The sequence below is a fragment of the Eleginops maclovinus genome, chromosome 15 (assembly GCF_036324505.1).
Source record: "Eleginops maclovinus isolate JMC-PN-2008 ecotype Puerto Natales chromosome 15, JC_Emac_rtc_rv5, whole genome shotgun sequence".
NCBI lineage: Eukaryota > Metazoa > Chordata > Actinopteri > Perciformes > Eleginopidae > Eleginops > Eleginops maclovinus.
Window position 1 is genome coordinate 5,902,944 of NC_086363.1, and position 19,256 is coordinate 5,922,199.

Here is a 19,256-nt window from a genome sequence, read left to right on the forward strand (position 1 = left end):
ATTTGACCATACAACTCTGAACCCTGCTTGATGCCAGGAGCAGAAATTGCACAGCTAAAACTAAATAATGCTGTGTTAGTAACAGTAATCATTTCTAATAATAATAATAATCACATGAAACCACACTTCATATATTCCTGGGCTGGGGAGTTAAGTTCATACGAGGAAGCATTGATCAGTGTGAGTGTTAGCTAAATAAATTGGTGTATCAATAATAAGCATGTGGTCCCTATAAATATCCTGAGTAAAAAGAAAAAACATAATTACTACTATATTAGATATTTCAAATTGCTTTTATATGAAAGTCATTTTCATGGAGTTTTTCAGGCCTTGTGCTTATATTCATTATCTAAGGGTAAGTGGTTTGTCCCGGGGCATGATTCTTGTGTTAATATGTGTGTGTTGGCCTGGTTTGTGTGTATAGAATTATGTGTGTGTGTCTGAACAAGGAACCCCTGTTCGTGCTACATCCACTTTACCAGCCACTGCCATTCATAACTCAAAGTCATGTAGCGTGCCTTTGAAAATAGCTTTTGAAAACAGAGGGTGGAAACGCGTACCCCTGTTATTTTGTCACTGTCAGTTGTTTGGTGCGGTGACAAGGATAGGTTGGGTGAGTTGAGGGGGAGGAGGCGGCGGCGGGTGGGTAGTTAGACCTTGAATTGGAGCAAGCAAGAGACCGGACCCAGCCGAGCATCGTGCTGGAGAGGCAGGCAAAAATAAACAGCGCGTCTGAAGAATCAATTCAGTGTGCCTGTCAGAGGACTGTCAAACTCCCCTCCATGATGGACAGTCTGGATGTTCACAGTCTATTTGCCGCCAGGCTGTGGAGCGGTGAGTAAGTGAACCGTGCCGGGCCGAGCACAGACAATATGAAGAGGGAGTGCAGAGCAATATCTGCTTTTGCCATGCTATATCAGCATAAACGTCAAGGCCACTCTGGCATGGCCTCAGGGGTCTTCTGGGGAGAACTACATGTGTCTGTGTCTGTAGGTGGGTGTGTGTTTAGGGTGTCAGTCTGTGTTGTTGTGAGTGTAAACTGTTAACATAAATCAAGCTTGAAATCTTAATTAACTCGTTCTATTTCCCTCTGATTGAAGTGTGCATTTACGTACGTGAGCAGCTGCGATTCACTCAGTGAACATAGTGACATTGAAGTAAGTAATTAATTCTGTTGGTGTCTCTACGCAGAACAACCCCAAAACACACAGTATCGTCTCTAATTACTCCTACTTATCACCCATGTGGTAGCCTTGCTGTACCACCCACAACAACCCGTTTTTAAAAACTCTGTGTGCAGTTTCACGATGGACTTCATCCATGAGCTGCTGCCAGACGGATCATATCATGCCTCCAGTTCTGCATTACTGTTTTATCCACCAAGCTTGCCATCACTGCTCAGTGGTGAGGATTTCAATTTAAACAGATTATTAGCAAACTGGTTGAAGATGAAACCTATGTGTGTTCATCTTAGCTTTGTTCACTGCGTTTCCAAAATAAAAGGCTTCACAACGGCTAATTTATGCCAGCAACCTGCCAATGTTCCATCTTCATCCCATTATCAATATTGACTGCCGGATTTGTTAAATGATAATACCTGTTTGTATCTTTAATTATGCAAATTGAATGATAATTAAAGCAGTTATTCTCAGTCCAAGAAAATCTATGCACGCAAGCAACAACTTTGAATACAATTCACTTACTGCAGGATCTTCATCACTAAGAGCAGCTTCTCCTAAAATATAAAATACTGAGAAAAGTCTTGATGGTGTAACACTAGAATCCTAACATTATGAGCCTGTAAATCACTTTCTCCTATATGGGATATTGGAAACAAAACATCCCTTCCCAAAGACTGCTTAATATTTAAACTTAAATACCTACACAAAATGTTTCATGTGTAAAGTTGTCTGTTTTAGGGTGAACAATACTATGTATACAAAATAAAGCTCCATATGCATGAAATAGGGTTAAATAATTGCATAAAGTTTGTATTTTGCTAATAATTTAAGTTTTGAACAACTTCTCACACCATACAGTGTTGTACTTTTGATTTAGCTCCTCGCGTTTTTGCCTTCATGCAATAAGTACCACACTGTGACAAACTGTTTACTGAATAATGCTGCCAGTGTTTGGCAGGCAGATCACTGATCTGATCACACATAATCCACACTGTAGCTCTGCAGCGCTGCTAAAGTCTTATGTATTCCACTTAGATTTACTTAGGCTTGTACAAATACATCTGTGTCCTACAGACAGCCCAAAATAATCATAATGCTACAAAGGCTGATACTCAATTTTTAAGGCCAATCAAGAAATCAACATTTGCAAAGTTATTTATATTCAGTCAACATATTTAGTATTAGTATAGTATTGTTTCAGATTAAAGGTGCCTGTGAAGTTTCTTTTTTAAATTGTAAACAATGTTCTGTTTTCATTCAGCATGAGATACTACAGTAGGCTAATAATCAAAAACACCATATTTCTTTCAAAAGTACTACCTCACAAAGTGGAGTTCGGTCAGTTTCCAAAAAATGAAGGACGGTGGTTGCAATTCTAAAAATGTTCAGCTGTATTCAGCACGACAATACTGTCTGGGTGCAGTTTTAGAAAAGAAAAGGGGGCTTATTGTCCTAGCGGTCCCCTGTAGACCGTCTTCCATATTTGCTATACGGTGGCACTCTGTGCCCGAGTGTTCATGCTCCATTGCTCTGGTCTGATCGCTCTGCTTGCTTGGTGGTGTCTGGGTCCTGCAGCACAAGGCAGTAAATCCTCCTCCTGGTGGCTATTGATTAGGTATTCACATCCTGCCTCCTGCCCAGGAGAAAAGCAGCCCAGGCCTCCACTCCCTCTCCCTCATCATCCCCCTCTCCATATTCACAGTTGCACTCCTACCAGCGGGCCCTCGCACATATATGACAGCGTACAGTATATAATGCAGGAAACCGGCACAGCTTCTGCCTGTTTACCCAGCATTCCCTCAGCTCAAATACCTCGCCTCCGCCTTTGTTTATATAGCAGTATGACTCCCCTCGCTCCTCTCTCTGACACCGCGTCTCTCTCACTTCCTCTCGTCTGTCATTTTCTCTTTGTTGCACTGCCTCATTTCATCCCTCTCTCATTCTCTAAGCTGTCACTCCTGTCCGGTCTCTGTGGGACCTGACAAGCGCTGTGGCCGTAATGACCGCCCGCCGAGGGAGTGCGGAAGCACGCTCTGGTTGTGTGTCATCCCTGATCATGATAATGTATGCAGATCAGCCTGCGAATACAATTCATGTGTTTCCCCTCGGTGGAAAGCCTAAACTTAGCTGACCAGGCGTTCACCTCAATCGCTCAGTGATACAATTGCAAAATGCTGAGTGAGCAGCGAGGGCGTTAAAAACAAACAAACAGGTAACCCTCAGTGGAATCCGAGGGTAGGTGTGTAACACAAAAACACTCTGAATACTTCAAACACAGACAACAAAGGATCAGCTCGGGATGATTAGTGCATTCATGGAAAAACCGGTGCTCATTCTGCCCAGAATCTCACTTCCTCAAACACTTGAGCGCGTGGCAGTAAAGGTAATTTAGGGGGGAGAAATTGCAGCTTAGCTATTTATAACTTTGATGTGGGTAAACAGTACACAAGTGCAAGTTACAATCCAAACTTGAATAAATCATTTTTATTTGCTCAGTATATCTCCATGCTGCAGTTTATTGTGTATTTACAACCCCTCCCCCATGTCATATTTCAGCACGCAGCTTTTACCTAAAAATACGAGCGTAATATAGTTTCCCGGCGAAAGTAGATTCCTTTTTTTTTGCTGCATTGACTCAATCTCAGCAGGGTTTTGTGTTTGTGCCGGAATTGGAATGTGTGTGTGTGTGTGTGTGTGTGTGTGTGTGTGTGTGTGTGTGTGTGTGTGTGTGTGTGTGTGTGTGTGTGTGTGTGTGTGTGTGTGTGTGTGTGAGAGAGAGACAAGAAAAAAGTTTTGCGTTCATGAATTTGTGTAGTTGAGTATGAGACTTTCTGCCTGACTGTGAGTGAAAGTGAGCAGAACTGTGCAGGTGATTGTGTGTGTGTGTGTGTGTGTGTGTGTGTGTGTGTGTGTGTGTGTGTGTGTGTGTGTGTGTGTGTGTGTGTGTGTGTGTGTGTGTGTGTGTGTGTGTGTGTGTGTGTGTGTGTGTGTGTGTGATAGAGACGTGCTTTTAAGATTTTGTTCAGGGATTGTTGCCACTGCGGATGTCAGGGTGTGTGCATGTGTGATATAAAGGGGGATTACTGTATCTGTGTGGGTGTACGCTTCTCTCTGTATGTGATTGTAAGTGAGGGAGAAGAATAGCTATGCATTTCTAGTTTTTTATGTAGGTGTGTGTTTACTTGAGTGACACAGGAAGGTGTGTGTGTGTGTGTGTGTGTGTGTGTGTGTGTGTGTGTGTGTGTGTGTGTGTGTGTGTGTGTGTGTGTGTGTGTGTGTGTGTGTGTGTGTGTGTGTGTGTGTGTGTGTGAGACAAGAAAAAAGTTTTGCGTTCATGAATTTGTGTAGTTGAGTATGAGACTTTCTGCCTGACTGTGAGTGAAAGTGAGCAGAACTGTGCAGGTGATTGCCTGCATTCCGTGTGTGTGTGTGTGTGTGTGTGTGTGTGTGTGTGTGTGTGTGTGTGTGTGTGTGTGTGTGTGTGTGTGTGTGTGTGTGTGTGTGTGTGTGTGTGTGTGTGTGATTGAGACGTGCTTTTAAGATTTTGTTCAGGGATTGTTGCCACTGCGGATGTCAGGGTGTGTGCATTTGTGATATAAAGGGGGATTACTGTATCTGTGTGGGTGTACGCTTCTCTCTGTATGTGATTGTAAGTGAGGGAGAAGAATAGCTATGCATTTCTAGTTTTTTATGTAGGTGTCTGTTTACTTGAGTGACACGGGAAGGTGTGTGTGTGTGTGTGTGTGTGTGTGTGTGTGTGTGTGTGTGTGTGTGTGTGTGTGTGTGTGTGTGTGTGTGTGTGTGTGTGTGTGTGTGTGTGTGTGTGTGTGTGTGTGTGTGTGTGTGTGTGTGTGTGTGTGTGTGTGCATGTGCAATGGAGGATCCATAAACTGCCAGGCCCTGAGCTGGAGGGCTGCCCGGGAGTCTCTGCTCACCCTCTCTTAGGTGATTTAGGAAGCTATCGATTTCATAGCCCTGTTTTGTTTTTCCGCTTTCTCATAAATAGCAGATCAAACTCGCCTATCGCCCGTTGTTTGTTTTGTTCTCTTTCTCCTGCAGGCTATTTACTCTGACATTTCCAGCACTATCCTTGTTACATGGTGCAGGAAAATCATTTCATTTTTCTGCGCCTCTGCAGAGCCAATGCCGATGATAATGATGCCGATGATGGAGAGCCTCGAGGACACAATGAACAGCTTGTGATGAGCACAAAGTGATGATAATGATCAAGTTAATGGAAACAGGAACAATGTTGCTGACAACTTTAATGGAGGGTGATTTAATATTCTGTTCTTTTACTTGATAAAGGGTCAGTTCTCCCTGTAAAACATATTTTGTCGCTTACCTCTTGTCATGAAGATAATGTTGGTTTTATTTTCCCCAATTCTGACATATTGACTTCTTAGATTACTGCTTTCCTCTCAATGGAAGTGAATCGTATTTGTTTTGGTGCTCACTGCATTGAAATGTGTCCACTAATCATGTTGGAAAAACAGTGTCACTGTGACTCAACAGCAACCTAAGAGTGAGACGTCTTAAAACCTGGACAAATATCTGCATGGCAACAGAGTTACCACAACACATAAGTGTAAACAATATGTTTTTGAGTTTGTTGATATCTGGGCAAACTAACCCCTTTGAATTTGTTTGTATTATAGCATTTGGATGTATCCAATAAAGTATTCAGTCCAATAAATTGAATATAGATCTAATTTGATGATGATGATGATGATGAAGACTTTAACAAAGTACTGGTTAACGTCAGTAATTGCGACACAGCGTTAGTTCTAGCAGAGTTCCTGCATTAGCTAATTGCTTCATTCATGCTGACCAGTCTCGTCCAATCACATTCATGCATGTGTACAGCACAGCCATTTTTTACATGACACTCCCCACTATCACTCTGCAGATACGCTTATGCCAGCATGCCTCAGGGTCCCTCCATCACCACCCAGTTATGATGACGATGATAATGGTGATGATCTTTATGAGATCGATGAAGATGATGATGATGACATGCTGTCTTTGGTAATGATGACAAAAAAGTTGAAGAAGACAGAGGAAGGAGGTAATAAGGTTTTTGAAAATAACACATCATATTCAGTTATTTTAAGGGCTCAAATATTTGTCTTGCTCGTCCAAGTTTACACCTCTCCTGCACTCTTTCATATTTTGGGGACTTGACACGACTTCAGTGAAAGTATCCTGTTTTTATTTTGCTGTTTCTTTAAGTCTGAGCAATAATATTATATTGCTAAAAAAAACTATTTAATATATGGGCCTATTAAAATACCCTGACATTTCCAGTCACGACACATATCACAGCATGATACTGTTTTTTTGCGAGTGAATGAAAGTACTAATATCTCGCTTGTTTGAACTGTATTCCAATCTCCTGGCAGATTTCTGTGAAAGAGCCCTCTGGTGACGCCAACATTACAGCAAACTGAGCATCATTTAACTTGCACAGATGCTTGGCTTAATCATAGTTGGCAGTCCCCCCCGCTGTCAGATCCAGGGAACCAACTGTATGTGGACGTTGTTCAGTCATAAATAATACATGAGTCCAAAGTCGTTTTGGTTGTCAGGGGAAAAATATCAACCTGCCACTTTCCTCTCACTGCTACAGGAGGATTGTTCCAGTGCTGCCCAGTAATTAAGCTCCAGCCAGTATTACACAGCAGCACAAAGTTTAATAAAAAACGACTGACACGTTAGAGTTCTCCACCTCTCATCTGTGGTTAATGAAAAACTGGTTAGCTCTCTAGAGCCGAACTTATAGAATATAAACAGACTTGTTGTGATTTGGTTGGAAATGTAGTAGCAAATAAACTGTGAAATAAAATTGGAATTTAATAGTTTCAAAATAAAAAAGTACCTATATGAGGTTTATTTATGTGAAATGTGTTTAATAACTCAAAAGGTTATAAATCATTTAGCAGCATTGCAGCTCCAGATAGTAACCATTCTTAAACATTGTTTTGCAATAAAATATGGAACAAAGATTAGTTGTATATGCTTGCCAGCCCTTGATTGATATGAGGGATGAAGGGTGAATCATATAGTAATATAGATCCACCTCTTGACAACTTGTGTGCTTTTGTTATGTGCTATTTTTTTTAAAATAAACATCAATAATTACACCTAGGAATTGTTTATTCACGTGCAGTATTTGAGGGAGTTAGAGTGGCCCAAGGATGATCTGATAGGGTTGCATTTCTTATAAGCACTCTGTGTACCCTTGAAAGATAAAGTTAACCCTTGAAATGCAGTAGAGTCGCTATACAAGTTCACAAGTCAGATAAAACCAGTGGTGGAGGAAGAATTCCTATGTTTTGATTCTACAGTGATTCCATTTCCAGTAAACGCACTTCCTTGAGAATGGTGCAATTAAGTATGATTAAAAGATGTACTAAAAGTATGAGGAGTAAAAGCAATCGTAAAAAACTAAATTAGTCATATTTAAAAGGAAAAGCAGTCTTGACATTTGAAAAGCTGGAATTAAAAATGTTCTCAAGCCACTAATTGTTTTAAGAAGACATAAAAAAGGTTGAATAGTCTGACCTCAAGGGAAAAAATCCTCACTAGTTTTATGTGTTAAAATCTGAATCTATAAAATAAGTACTCACTAAAGTTTTAAAATAACTTTAAGTAGTGGAGTACAAAGTGGCACAGAAAGAAATTACTCAAGTAAAATCCAAGTACTTTAATTTTGTACTTGAGATAATATACTTTATTACTTTTCCCCACTGCAATAATGTTGACGGTCTATGTTTAACTAGTAGGGATTAGCTTTCAATATGGCTCCATGTTGGTTCTGTACTGTTTAACACCTTCACCCCGTGTCCTTTGCTAAATAGTTTTGACAGAAGGGCTGGAAAGTCTCATTTACAAATAAGTCCGTTATATCAGCACTGCGGACAGCGCCATGGATTAATCACTGCACAGCCCAGTTAGGTTACTGATTTTAGAGCCCTAGTTGGGCCATAGATTCCTGCACACACTTCAGTCAGATACAGGATTAATGAGCCAGACAGACTAAAATATTCAACTTAACAAACCCCTCTGCTCCTGCACTACCCTATGCTGCTGGGGGAGTCTATAAACAACACATTACTTAGGATTGTTTCTCAACATTTTCTATAAATATATCTTCTGAAATAACCCCATGAATTGGGATATCTGGCCCAAAATATTGTGATGAGTTTCATTACCCCTGCAAACTTTTCTGTATGATAATGATGAAAAATGTGCTTCTGCTTATTGGCTGACGTAATGGAGAACAGGATGATGATTCATTTGAAAATGACATAATGAATGAAACAATGAAGAGTACAAATACTGACAGTAATTATGTGTAAATCAAAGAGAACAGAGAAGCTAGTGACATGCTAAGACTAATGGAGGCCATTTTGTGTTTAAGTAATCCTTGCAAGACAACAGCTCATTTCCATGTCGGAGCAACAGCACATAAAGCCTCAGGATGAAACAAACAATATGGAAAGCTGCAAAGCAACCATAGCAACCATTTATCTCAGTATACTATAACTGATGGTCCAAATTAGTTACAAAGCTTCAATTCATGCTTCTGTTTAGCCAATTTCCCAGTTAATTATCATTCCAATTTACTCTATAAATGGCATTCCAATTTGTCTCTCCTTTTAGGGGATTTATTTGGGATTTTTTTGAAACAGGCCCCTTCTCGTTGCGGATATGCATCTCGAAGAGCACAGATGCTGCTCTGTTTGCCGAGAGCCTTAAACCCCCCCTCCCCACAGATGAGCTCTTCTCCCTAGGCAAGGGGTATTCCTCTGTGCAGAATCTGGACATCTTCCCCCACTAATGATATAGAAAACACACCACTAAGCAATTCTGCTGGGGACGGATTGTGTCTCATTTGGAAAGAATTTGTTTATATGTATGCAGCGCTATGAGTCTAACCGTGTTCGTATGTCACTTTAAAGTTCCAGTGATAATGAGGCTGGAATCGGAGGAAAACACCCCAATGCTGTGGGGGGGGGGGGGGGGGGGGGGTTAATGAATGTGCAAAATGTGAGCCCATGGCCTCATAAAAGCACAGAAGTGAGTCAAATTGAAAGAATAACCAAGTCTAATGCACCTCATCTGCCTTTGATTGTGGTTCCTCTGTTTGGCCGTTGTAATTATTTTGTTGAAGCACCGTAGAGAGCCGGCTGACCACAACCTTGCCTTGGGGACACGCCGGCAGAATAATAATAAAGAACAGGAGGAACATTGAGGCCAGTCTCTCCTGTCTCAAGGCTTTCATTCGACATGAGGCAGACAGCAGTATGCATTTGTATCCTTCAGTGAAACCTAAATTAAAAGTAAGTAGATGAGAGCAGAGCCCCATTACTCTGAGGAATTTATTTCAGAACGAACGCAGGAAGGAGGAGAATTTAATATGGCTGAAAGTAGCGTTTGTGTTGGCACTGTTGAATGTCTCTATGAGAGTTTAGAGGAAGCTAGGCCAAACTGAAGCAGTGGAGTGAGCTCTGGGGATAAGATGAAGGATTGAGGGGAATGGGAGAGAAGTTTTGCAAAGGGAGAGAGACTCTACAGAGAAGGAGGTGAGTAGGAAATGAAGATGAAGCGAGGCAGAAAGGAAAAGGGAAACTGTCTAGTTTGTGTGGAAACGGAGGATGAATGTTTGAGGCTATAGCTTTTAAAAACTCAAGTAAAGCCAGCTGGCTCCTGACTGCAATGGAAAATGGAAAAGGAGAGTTTGAGTGGCGAGTCCAGGGGCCAGTGGAGCGAGGCAGGGCCCGGTGAGGCCAAGCAGCGGGGCAGCCTTCCTTCGTGAGCGAGAACTCATTTACAATGGTTAAGGCAGGGTGAGCTTAGCCAGGCCAATACTGAACCGCAGCTTTTATCTGCAGTCTTAAAGGGGACTCCAATCCATCATTTGCCTGTAATTAAACACTGGGTGTTCACAATGCGCAATTATTAACAATTTCCTACATGAATAAAGCCACACTTTTTGCCAGCATTTTCCTTTCACCAGCTCAATGCATGCTTTATGTATAGCACAACGCTTTGCCTTAAAGCTGCAGGGGGTGAAGTTGCAGAGGAAATGATCCTGCTGGGCAACCAGATGAGTAAGAAGATGCTCCGCTCACAGTAAACAACAATCCTGTGTGCAATAATGGCTGAAGAATCCTGCTGTGGCCTTCATGCCCACTCATCTCCACCTTCAATGTTAACATCTTTGTTCAAAGTCGGGCAGAGACAGGAGATGCATCTGCCTGTGAGATTAAGCTGTTGACTCTAAGCCAGTGCTCGCCAACCTTTCTGGCATGTGATCCCTTATATAATTAGATCAGCGTTTATTGGAAAAACGCTTATCGTTTTCTTCTCTGACAGTAAAGTTAGCATAGCTTAGCATGGGAAGGGGGGAAACAGTTGCTTGGTTCTGTCTAAAGTCTTGTCATTACATTGACATTCCCATGGTGCCTTCGTTCCTGTGCGGAGACACACAAACTCCAATCATGTCTGGAAACTTAATATTTAGCCTTAGATGATTGGTCAAATAATTGGTCGGATCGATGAAACATTTCCTCTTAAAATAGATGACATTTAAAACTGGATTGATTGCAAAATGACCATGAAAACAGTTTTGATTCATACTTCCGTGTCTTATATCTCCATCACACAACTAGACGGATGTTTCACAAGTGATCAAACTTTGATTATATTCCCCACAGCAAATGTGTTAGTTTCTTTTTATTTAATTGAAATAAAGAGTTATGTGAACAACATACCAAAGTGCCATCATGCAGAAGTTCTTTCACTCACTGAGAGCAGAAAGCTTGCCGTGGAAACAGCCTTACTATATATAGCTAGCTGAAAAGGAAAAGACATATGAACCGTACTTCACCTTGTTTAACGTTGTCTTCACTCTAAACAATCTCTCCAAGCATCAGGAACTTGTAAGCGAAAACCCCAAGCAGCATTTCACAGCTCTTAAAGCCTCAACTTGGTACAATACTGTTTTTCAAGAGGTGAGAGTCCCTGTAGCTTAGGGCTGTAACCACTTAACGACAATCCATCACTTTAGGAACTCTAAACTCTATAAAACAGAGCACCATTTGTGGAAACCGGGAACTATTCCATTAAAATAAAGCAATTCCTACTTGTGACCCAATGTCAGACTATGTGTTATCCAAAGGTCAATTCAAGAGATTTTCCATTTTGGTTTTATCTTTTAGAGACCTTTGTAGGTAACGTTATGCAGTGATAGACAAGGAAACAAGCAAAAGATGCACATTTAATAAATGTTGTGTAGCTTAAACATTTTTTGAGATTCCTGTGCTATTAATCATGTCGCTTTACCCCTCAGTTTTATATTGCGGTTCCTTGGGGCATCCCGACCACCTGGCAGGGAAACACTGCTTCACAGCATAAACCTGTCAGGAATCTGCTCTTAAAATTGTTCGCCATAATGAGAAATCACTCCCTTAGGAGGAAAAACTGTTTATTCTTGGGGCACGAACACAGCATAATCCAGGCCAAAAGCCCCTCCTTGGCATATAATCAATGTTTGAATATATTTGGCAAATGTCTATTCTAAATATCCAACTTCATTGATAGCTGAGAAGAAAAGTTTTGCAAGTTGAAACAGAAGCGAGGCATTTCTCTCAGTGCCGTCCAAGTATTTCGTACGTTTTTTGGACTCTTCTCACTGTGGTCTGCAAATATAGAGCAGGACAGGCTTCATGGGATGGACTGGTGATGAGCAGAGTTAAAGGAGCTGCATGTATGAATGCAAACATCCACAGGGAGTGCGGAATCAGTGGGTTTGGCTGGAATTAAGATCCCGTTCAAGTTGAGCGATGGGGCTCACCTCACCGTTACCCATAAATCCCAAAAGCTCTCATTATTAAGTGAATTCATCTTGTCAGAGACCGGGACGTGACTCAATTTCCTCTCCAGATTGCCATCCAGTTTTATTGAGTGTTCTCCCTCCTCAGTCTGAGAGAGGAGACGCCCTTGCCAAAAAGAGGCTGGCGAGTTGACGGCCGCCATTGACATCTTTACAGCTTCATCCTCCACTGACTTTGCATACGCTCACACAACATAAACTCTCACGTTGTGCTGAGTCACGGTGATCACCAGGGATTCCTTTTGTTATGGGGGAGAGGATGTGTCAGATATGTGTGTACATCATCTTAAGTAATGGTTCCTTGTACTAAAAACACAACGAGATGACCGACTGCAAGTTGTTTGATCATTTAAATGTCACGCTGTCGTTAGTTTTCCTTGCTCACACCCTGAAATGATTGTCCAGACACACAATCGCCTCTGTATCTCTGTGTTGCTGTGGGGGGCTTGTCATTATTCTGCTTCGAGGCCGTTTTAACATAGCTAACCGTGGGAGGGGAGCGCTGTCTTCAATCTTGCTAGTTAGCCGACTGAAGCCAGCATGGCCACCGTTGCATCCATGCTTGTCACTCTGGGTGTGTTATCATTAACGGAAGGCAGATAGCAGGGAGGAACCAAACAGGAAGTCACTCAGCCGTCCATCTGGCATCTGTCCTCTCTTCTTTTCTCCCCTCCCTCTCCCTCTGAAACTATTAGGCATGTTTGTCTTTAATGGTGTGGATTTTGTGTGTGTTAAGGTTGCTGAATGGTCCGTGTGATAAGCTGGGGGAGGATTTATTCATTAATGGGTTTATCCTTGGGCCTGTGTACTCTGCTAGAAGAAAATTGAATGCAGTTGAGTTGATTTTCTATTCAGACCCAGCTGGCCATTGGGCTAACTGATTTGGTGTGATGAATGCTGTGGCCAGCTTAAAGGAAGCTTTTTGTCGAGATAATGTGAGTAAATGACATGGAGTTTTAACATTTCTTTTTCAAACCTTTCCAGATACTGATTAGTAAAAAAGTGTGAGAGCAAGGATGTTGATTTCTATTGTTTATTTATTGGCCATACACCAGTGGTGGAAGAAGTACTCAGATCTTATGCTTAATTAAAAGTACTAATACCACAGTGTAGAAATACTCTGTTACAACCAAACATCCTGCATTCAAAATTGTACTTACAAAAGTCTGAGCATCACAAAATACTTAGGTACCAAATCTAAAAGTACTCTATTGGATTTGGAATGATGTATATTATACACATTGGTTTATAATCATTGTTGCTTTAACGTGTCCATCATTTTAATTTTGCAGCTGGTAAAGGATGAGATAACACCAATAACTTTTTATACTGCCAGGTATCTCCATCCATAATAGACAATCATCATGTATAAGTTGATTCATTTTGTGTATTAATAATATAAACCTGCAAAGGTAACTAGCCACTAATGTCAAATAAATGTAGGGAGTAAAACGTACTCACTATTTGCTGCCAAAATGTAGTGGAGTAAAAGTATAAAGTAGCATGACAGAGGAATACTCGTAAGTAGGTACCTCACAAATGTACTTAAGTAGAGTACATGAGTACATTTACTTACTAGTTACTTTCCACCACTGACCCTTAACTGAGATTTCTTACTTATAATCAGGAAGTTATACAGCCTGGCAGGAAACTCCGCGTTGGTGAAGTCATCCTGCATCGTGAGCACATCAAAAGGACCAGAGTGGGAAATCAGTTTCGGGTGACTAACAGCGGGTCAGGTGATGTGAGAGTAATGACTCACAGCTAGAGACAGGAACAGGCATCTTGTATGTAGGTTATTTTCTGTGAGTGTCACACAGTTTTTAATGGACTGACTAAGAGAGGAAAACACTCACAACAGATTACTGCTTTGGCCGTGTGATTGGTCCGGGAAAATCCCCACGCTCACTTGCAGATACACATACTCTACTGTGTTGACCAAGTGATTTATACAAATGCACGGCGTAGCTTATACAGAACAATTATTAAATCGCTTCTTTAACAGATCTTGGCCAACAGATGGATGGATATGAATTTGGGCTTTTGAAATCATGTAAACACAATCACACAAACTAGACGTTGATCTATTTTCTTTCAGAGCAAAAACAAAACACAGCACAGTCTTGGAAACGATCTGAGACCTTCCTTTTCAAGTGGCCCAGTTCATTGGTCGACATCAGGTTTACATCAACAGCTTTTGCACAATCCCAAACTAACCTCACTAACCAAACGCTAGTTCCATTTTTAAGTTTCTTATTCATACTTCAGTTCCTCAAAGTAGTTGCTGGAAGGTGCTACTGGCTTGTCTTTCTGCACTACAAACAGCTCTTCTGTTGTCAAAGTGGGGAAGATGTATCCCTCACTTGCTAGTGTTTTATGTCTATTTTTGTATTGTAAAACCATATGGGTGTGGCAATACTTTTAGGGGGAGGTTTGCTTCTCTTTATGTTACTGCAGAATGTTCAAATAATTTTTGGGAGATTAAAAGTTATCTCCTTAATCCCTCCCCACATTCTTTACCCAAACACAGGGCATTTTAAAGTTATTGAAAATAGAATCGTACCCTCTGTTTGCTTTGTATTTGCTCATACAGTGTACAACCTGCAGTAAAAAGCTGATACCTGCCACACACACAGTGCACACAATATGAACGATATCTCTCCAAACATTCACTGTCGCTGCACCTCCCATTTACAGGAAGAGATCTCCCAGATAACCCACTATCTCACAAATTAGAATAGTCACTCAGCCGGCTCCTCTTCAGCACATTTTTTAACAGCTGCAGATTTGTGACAGTGGCAACCACCAGGATTCAATTTAAATCTCTACTTGACATGCTGAGTGTGAGATGGTGCTTTAGTACAATATTTTTTACAGAGGTGACACCGAATTTTACACCATGGCAAGTGTTTAGTAGAGTACCTGAGAGTCCCTACAGTGTCCCTGTACAGAGCTTGACCTTGTGTGCTTGTTTTATAAGGCAGTAAAAGAGGTGGCATTTTAAAACTGATCGCAGCTGATGAGTTTCATAGTTGCACATCTTTATATTCTTACTCAGCCTAAATGTCAGACACTGCCACCGATGGAAGAGTTTCTGACAGTAAACACAGGTACTGCCATCAACCGTAAAGTAGTACAGGTAGATTGATTTTGAAAGACTGCCAATGGAGAGCTCTTGAAATCATTGATATCATAAACCTTGAAATCGCTCGACTTAGTTCAGTAATACTGAACGTTGTTTACCTTGAGGTGTGATGCAGTGTGCAACACAGTCATACACTATATTTACTCTGCAGTACCGGAACAGCCATGTGACTCAGTGGCTTTTATGGGAAATAGAGGTGCGAATGACACACGATATGAGATCGGAAAAGCTGTGAAGTGTGGATTGAAAATGAACCAATGGGAACTGGGCACTCGCCACAAGTCAGTAAATTAAATGAACCCTCATAAATGTTTGACAGACTACACAGCAAGCGTATACAGCTTTTCACTTACTAAATTCTTCAAAGGGGGAGGCGATTGTGTGATCGTGACATTTTTAAAGAGGCTCTTTTAGACTTTTTAAGGTGTGTTATATAGGTTGGATAAGCCTGAAACACCTCCATTATACTCCTCTGTTTCCCTCCGTAAATATAGCACTATGTAGCACTCATGCTTCAGTTGGCTAGCAACACATTGTTAGCCAAAGCGGTTGACCAATCACAAAAGAGCCGGCCAGTTAACCAATCAGAGTAGACTGGACTCTGGTTTCAGACAGAGGGTGAAAAGAGGAGCTGCAGCACAGGCAGTATGAGGGAAAATACAATTATGAACCTGAAAATTAGCACATTATGGCCTTTAACTGACACATGGTGTATTGTTAATTTTATAACCTTAATCAAACTGTCCGTCTTTAAAAAGATCATCAAAATCTCTCTAGGGCGAAATTGTCTCTCTTAATTGCTTGTTTTTTCTCAACCCAACTGCCAAAAGCTAATGATAATAAAATGACTGTTTTATCTTCTCAATGTGAACATTTGCTGCTTTTTCTATATTAAATATGAGTCCAAACTAAATGTCTTTTGGCTCCAGAATGTGTAAGGTGAACAAATCAAGCAATTTGATGATGTCATCTTGGCCTTTGGAAACAATAATGGGTATTTTTCAATATTTCCCTTGCCATTTACAGAAAAATGTTTCCAATTGAATGTGAAAATAGTGGTTGGTTGGATAGTTCAGTATTCATGGTGACATTTGTGACACATTCCTACATGATTGGAAGGATGGTGGTGAAGCTGATAATAATGACAGTGGACTCAGAGGAAGGCATGGACACAGAGGTGTGCTGGAGACTGCAGTGAGAGCTATGTTGATGCTTTAGTGACACCTGCTGGAGGAACAAACACCACCAGACTGAGCTTCCTGTCACTAAATCTAATTTGACCAACAGTAAGGTGTCAGTCAATTTAAACACGAGGACATTTTCATATGCCAGCAGCAGTGATGGGCACATTACATAAACACAACAAGGTTAACAGGGGTCACAGAGTGCACATCATAAAACATCAGAGTGTAATCCATGCACAAAGTAATGCAAAACATGCAATATAAATATAAAGACCTACATATATAGATGCTGATGTGGCATTTTAGTGATACAGATGCTGCTGTGGCATTTTAGTGATACAGAGCTGTGAGTGAGACGCCTGACTGTGCAGATACGATGTAACACTGCCATCTACTGTTGGAATGATAACATACTTACTCTTCTGGAGGCTGCTTACACATATAAAAGCAGTTGGTTGTACATTTTAGGTGATTCTACAGCTTTAATACGAATGAATGGATAATGTGACCTAATGTGATTTTGCCATGGTGTGATGTGAGGCAACTGGCATGTGATTTAAAAAGCCTGATTCAGACAGCCCTGCAGCATGATGCTTTAGATATTTATTACGTCCAGGTTTTATGTTTTACTACAACAGAACCAAATGAGAAGATATATCTTTATCAAGATTAAGAAGATTGGCTTCTGGGTTTGAAAGGTAACCAAAGACGTTGGACTTGTCTTCCCATATCGCATTAACATTGCAAATAAAAACCAAACTGATTTCTTATATAAAGAATGAGAAACTGTTTTATGACCAGTAGTGTTTGCGAATACAAGGAATTTGTTACGATGCATGATATAAAATACAGTGTAAAAGTCAAGATACGCATACTAAAATAGAAAAGGTTTAAAGAGTGACAGTGAAAATTACAAGTAACACATAAGAAATCTGATTTTAGGGTGGGACTTTTCACAGTCAAACCATACTCATTGCAACAAGTAATATCTGATCCAGACAGATGACAGATAAATAAGCTCCTGACGTCCTCAGGTTAGGATCCAGCAGCATAAAGAGGATGGGAGATTCTCCTTTGAGACAAAAGGTTTCTGACTCAATCTTAACCAACCATCCCTGAACAGAATGACAAACTGTGACACCAATTACCAGCTCGTTACAGAGCTATCCTAACATGATCTTCACGGGCAATTCACACCTTAATGCATAGGACCCCAATGACTTCCACCGAACGATTCTCATGTGTCAGTAATAAGATGCAGACCGAGCCCAGAGGAGGAGATCCCTGGGACAGCCATTATGAAAAAAAGTATACGGAAAAGCTTCTCACCGGCAGTAGCACAGAATTCCAATGTGTTTCATACATATTATCTTTTTAAAATGTGTCCTTCCCTCTACTTTATCTTAAATGAATTGCATTTTTACTCAATGGATTGTTGAATAATACACCTACTGTGCTTCTTTCAATTATTAATATTTGTAATAGCATTTTCCAAACTTGTGTTTATCTTGGTCTCGAGCACTTTGTCCTTTCTTTTCTAATTAAACACAGAATTTGGTTGCATTGGCGCAGCAAAACAGAAAATTAGACTCACAGGGATTTTTCATAATTCAAACACTTTGCACGGCATCATGAAAATAACTGCTATACAAGTCTGAAATGGTCCGTAATCATTTCATATTTTCTTTCTATCAAATTTAATCAGAGTTAGGATTTATGGAATTATATTTAGCAGATAATCATGTTGGTTATTATTTTTTAAAAAGTGCTTTAAAGAATTGATTTAAGACCCTTTACCAAATACGTTTTCCTACTAAACTGTTAGCTCCCCAAGGATCACATGCTACTTTTACATGCCTTCATACCATGAAATGTGGCATGAAATTCTTAACTTGCACAAAATGTACCCTTTGAACCCAAATACCATGGAAAAATAATACGAGATAATTGCCATATCGATAACAGAGTGATCTTAATGCCTGGGAAAATGCACTTTTTACCCACTGGAAATATGTTGTGTATTATTGTAGTTAATGGCACGACATCGGTCACAGTCATTTACCATTGTGGTACTGCTAGATAAATAGAAAAAAATAAATGTCAAATACAATCACAGACGGGTACATGATATGGAAACTCTACTTATGGAAATGTGCAATGAATGAGCTCCACTGCTATTGAAGGCATTGCATCAGACAAATCATATTAGACAAATCAAACATGTTATGAATATTTTCCATAAACTTGTAAGACATGCATTGTAATCATATCATGATAATACAGAGTTAATGTAAAGTAACATTGAGGTGTTTGCCATGCCCTAGATGGCCGATTTTACGCAGGCAGAGCTTTAATAAGCCCCTGAATGTCAATACAGGATTTAATCAGCCGCAATGAAACATCAAAGTGGAAACAGCCTCACGCAATGCACTCCAGTGAATCAATCACCATACATCTGCTTCTGATAAATCAGAACAAATGCTCCATTTTCCATCCAAATCCATCAGCTTCACACTTTTATAAAAGCTGAATTATACAACCTGGCAGCTGCAATCATTCACAAACTGAAACTAAATAAAAACAACTGCTTGCTAACTGACTGGCAAAGCGTTGATGACACACACTCAGCAACTGTTGCACTGCTCATTAAACCAGCAGTACACTTTGAATATGTATTTACAAACCAAGCAAGCTGTGTTACCTTCAAGCAGCTGTTCTGATGTATTGAGTAGATTTAGTTTACTCTCGAGGCAAACTGTCCCAACTTTCTCCCTAAGCCTCCTTAAAAACCTGTTTTCCCCGTATTTCTCAGTGTTTTTGTTCTTCTGTTTTTAATTTTAACACGT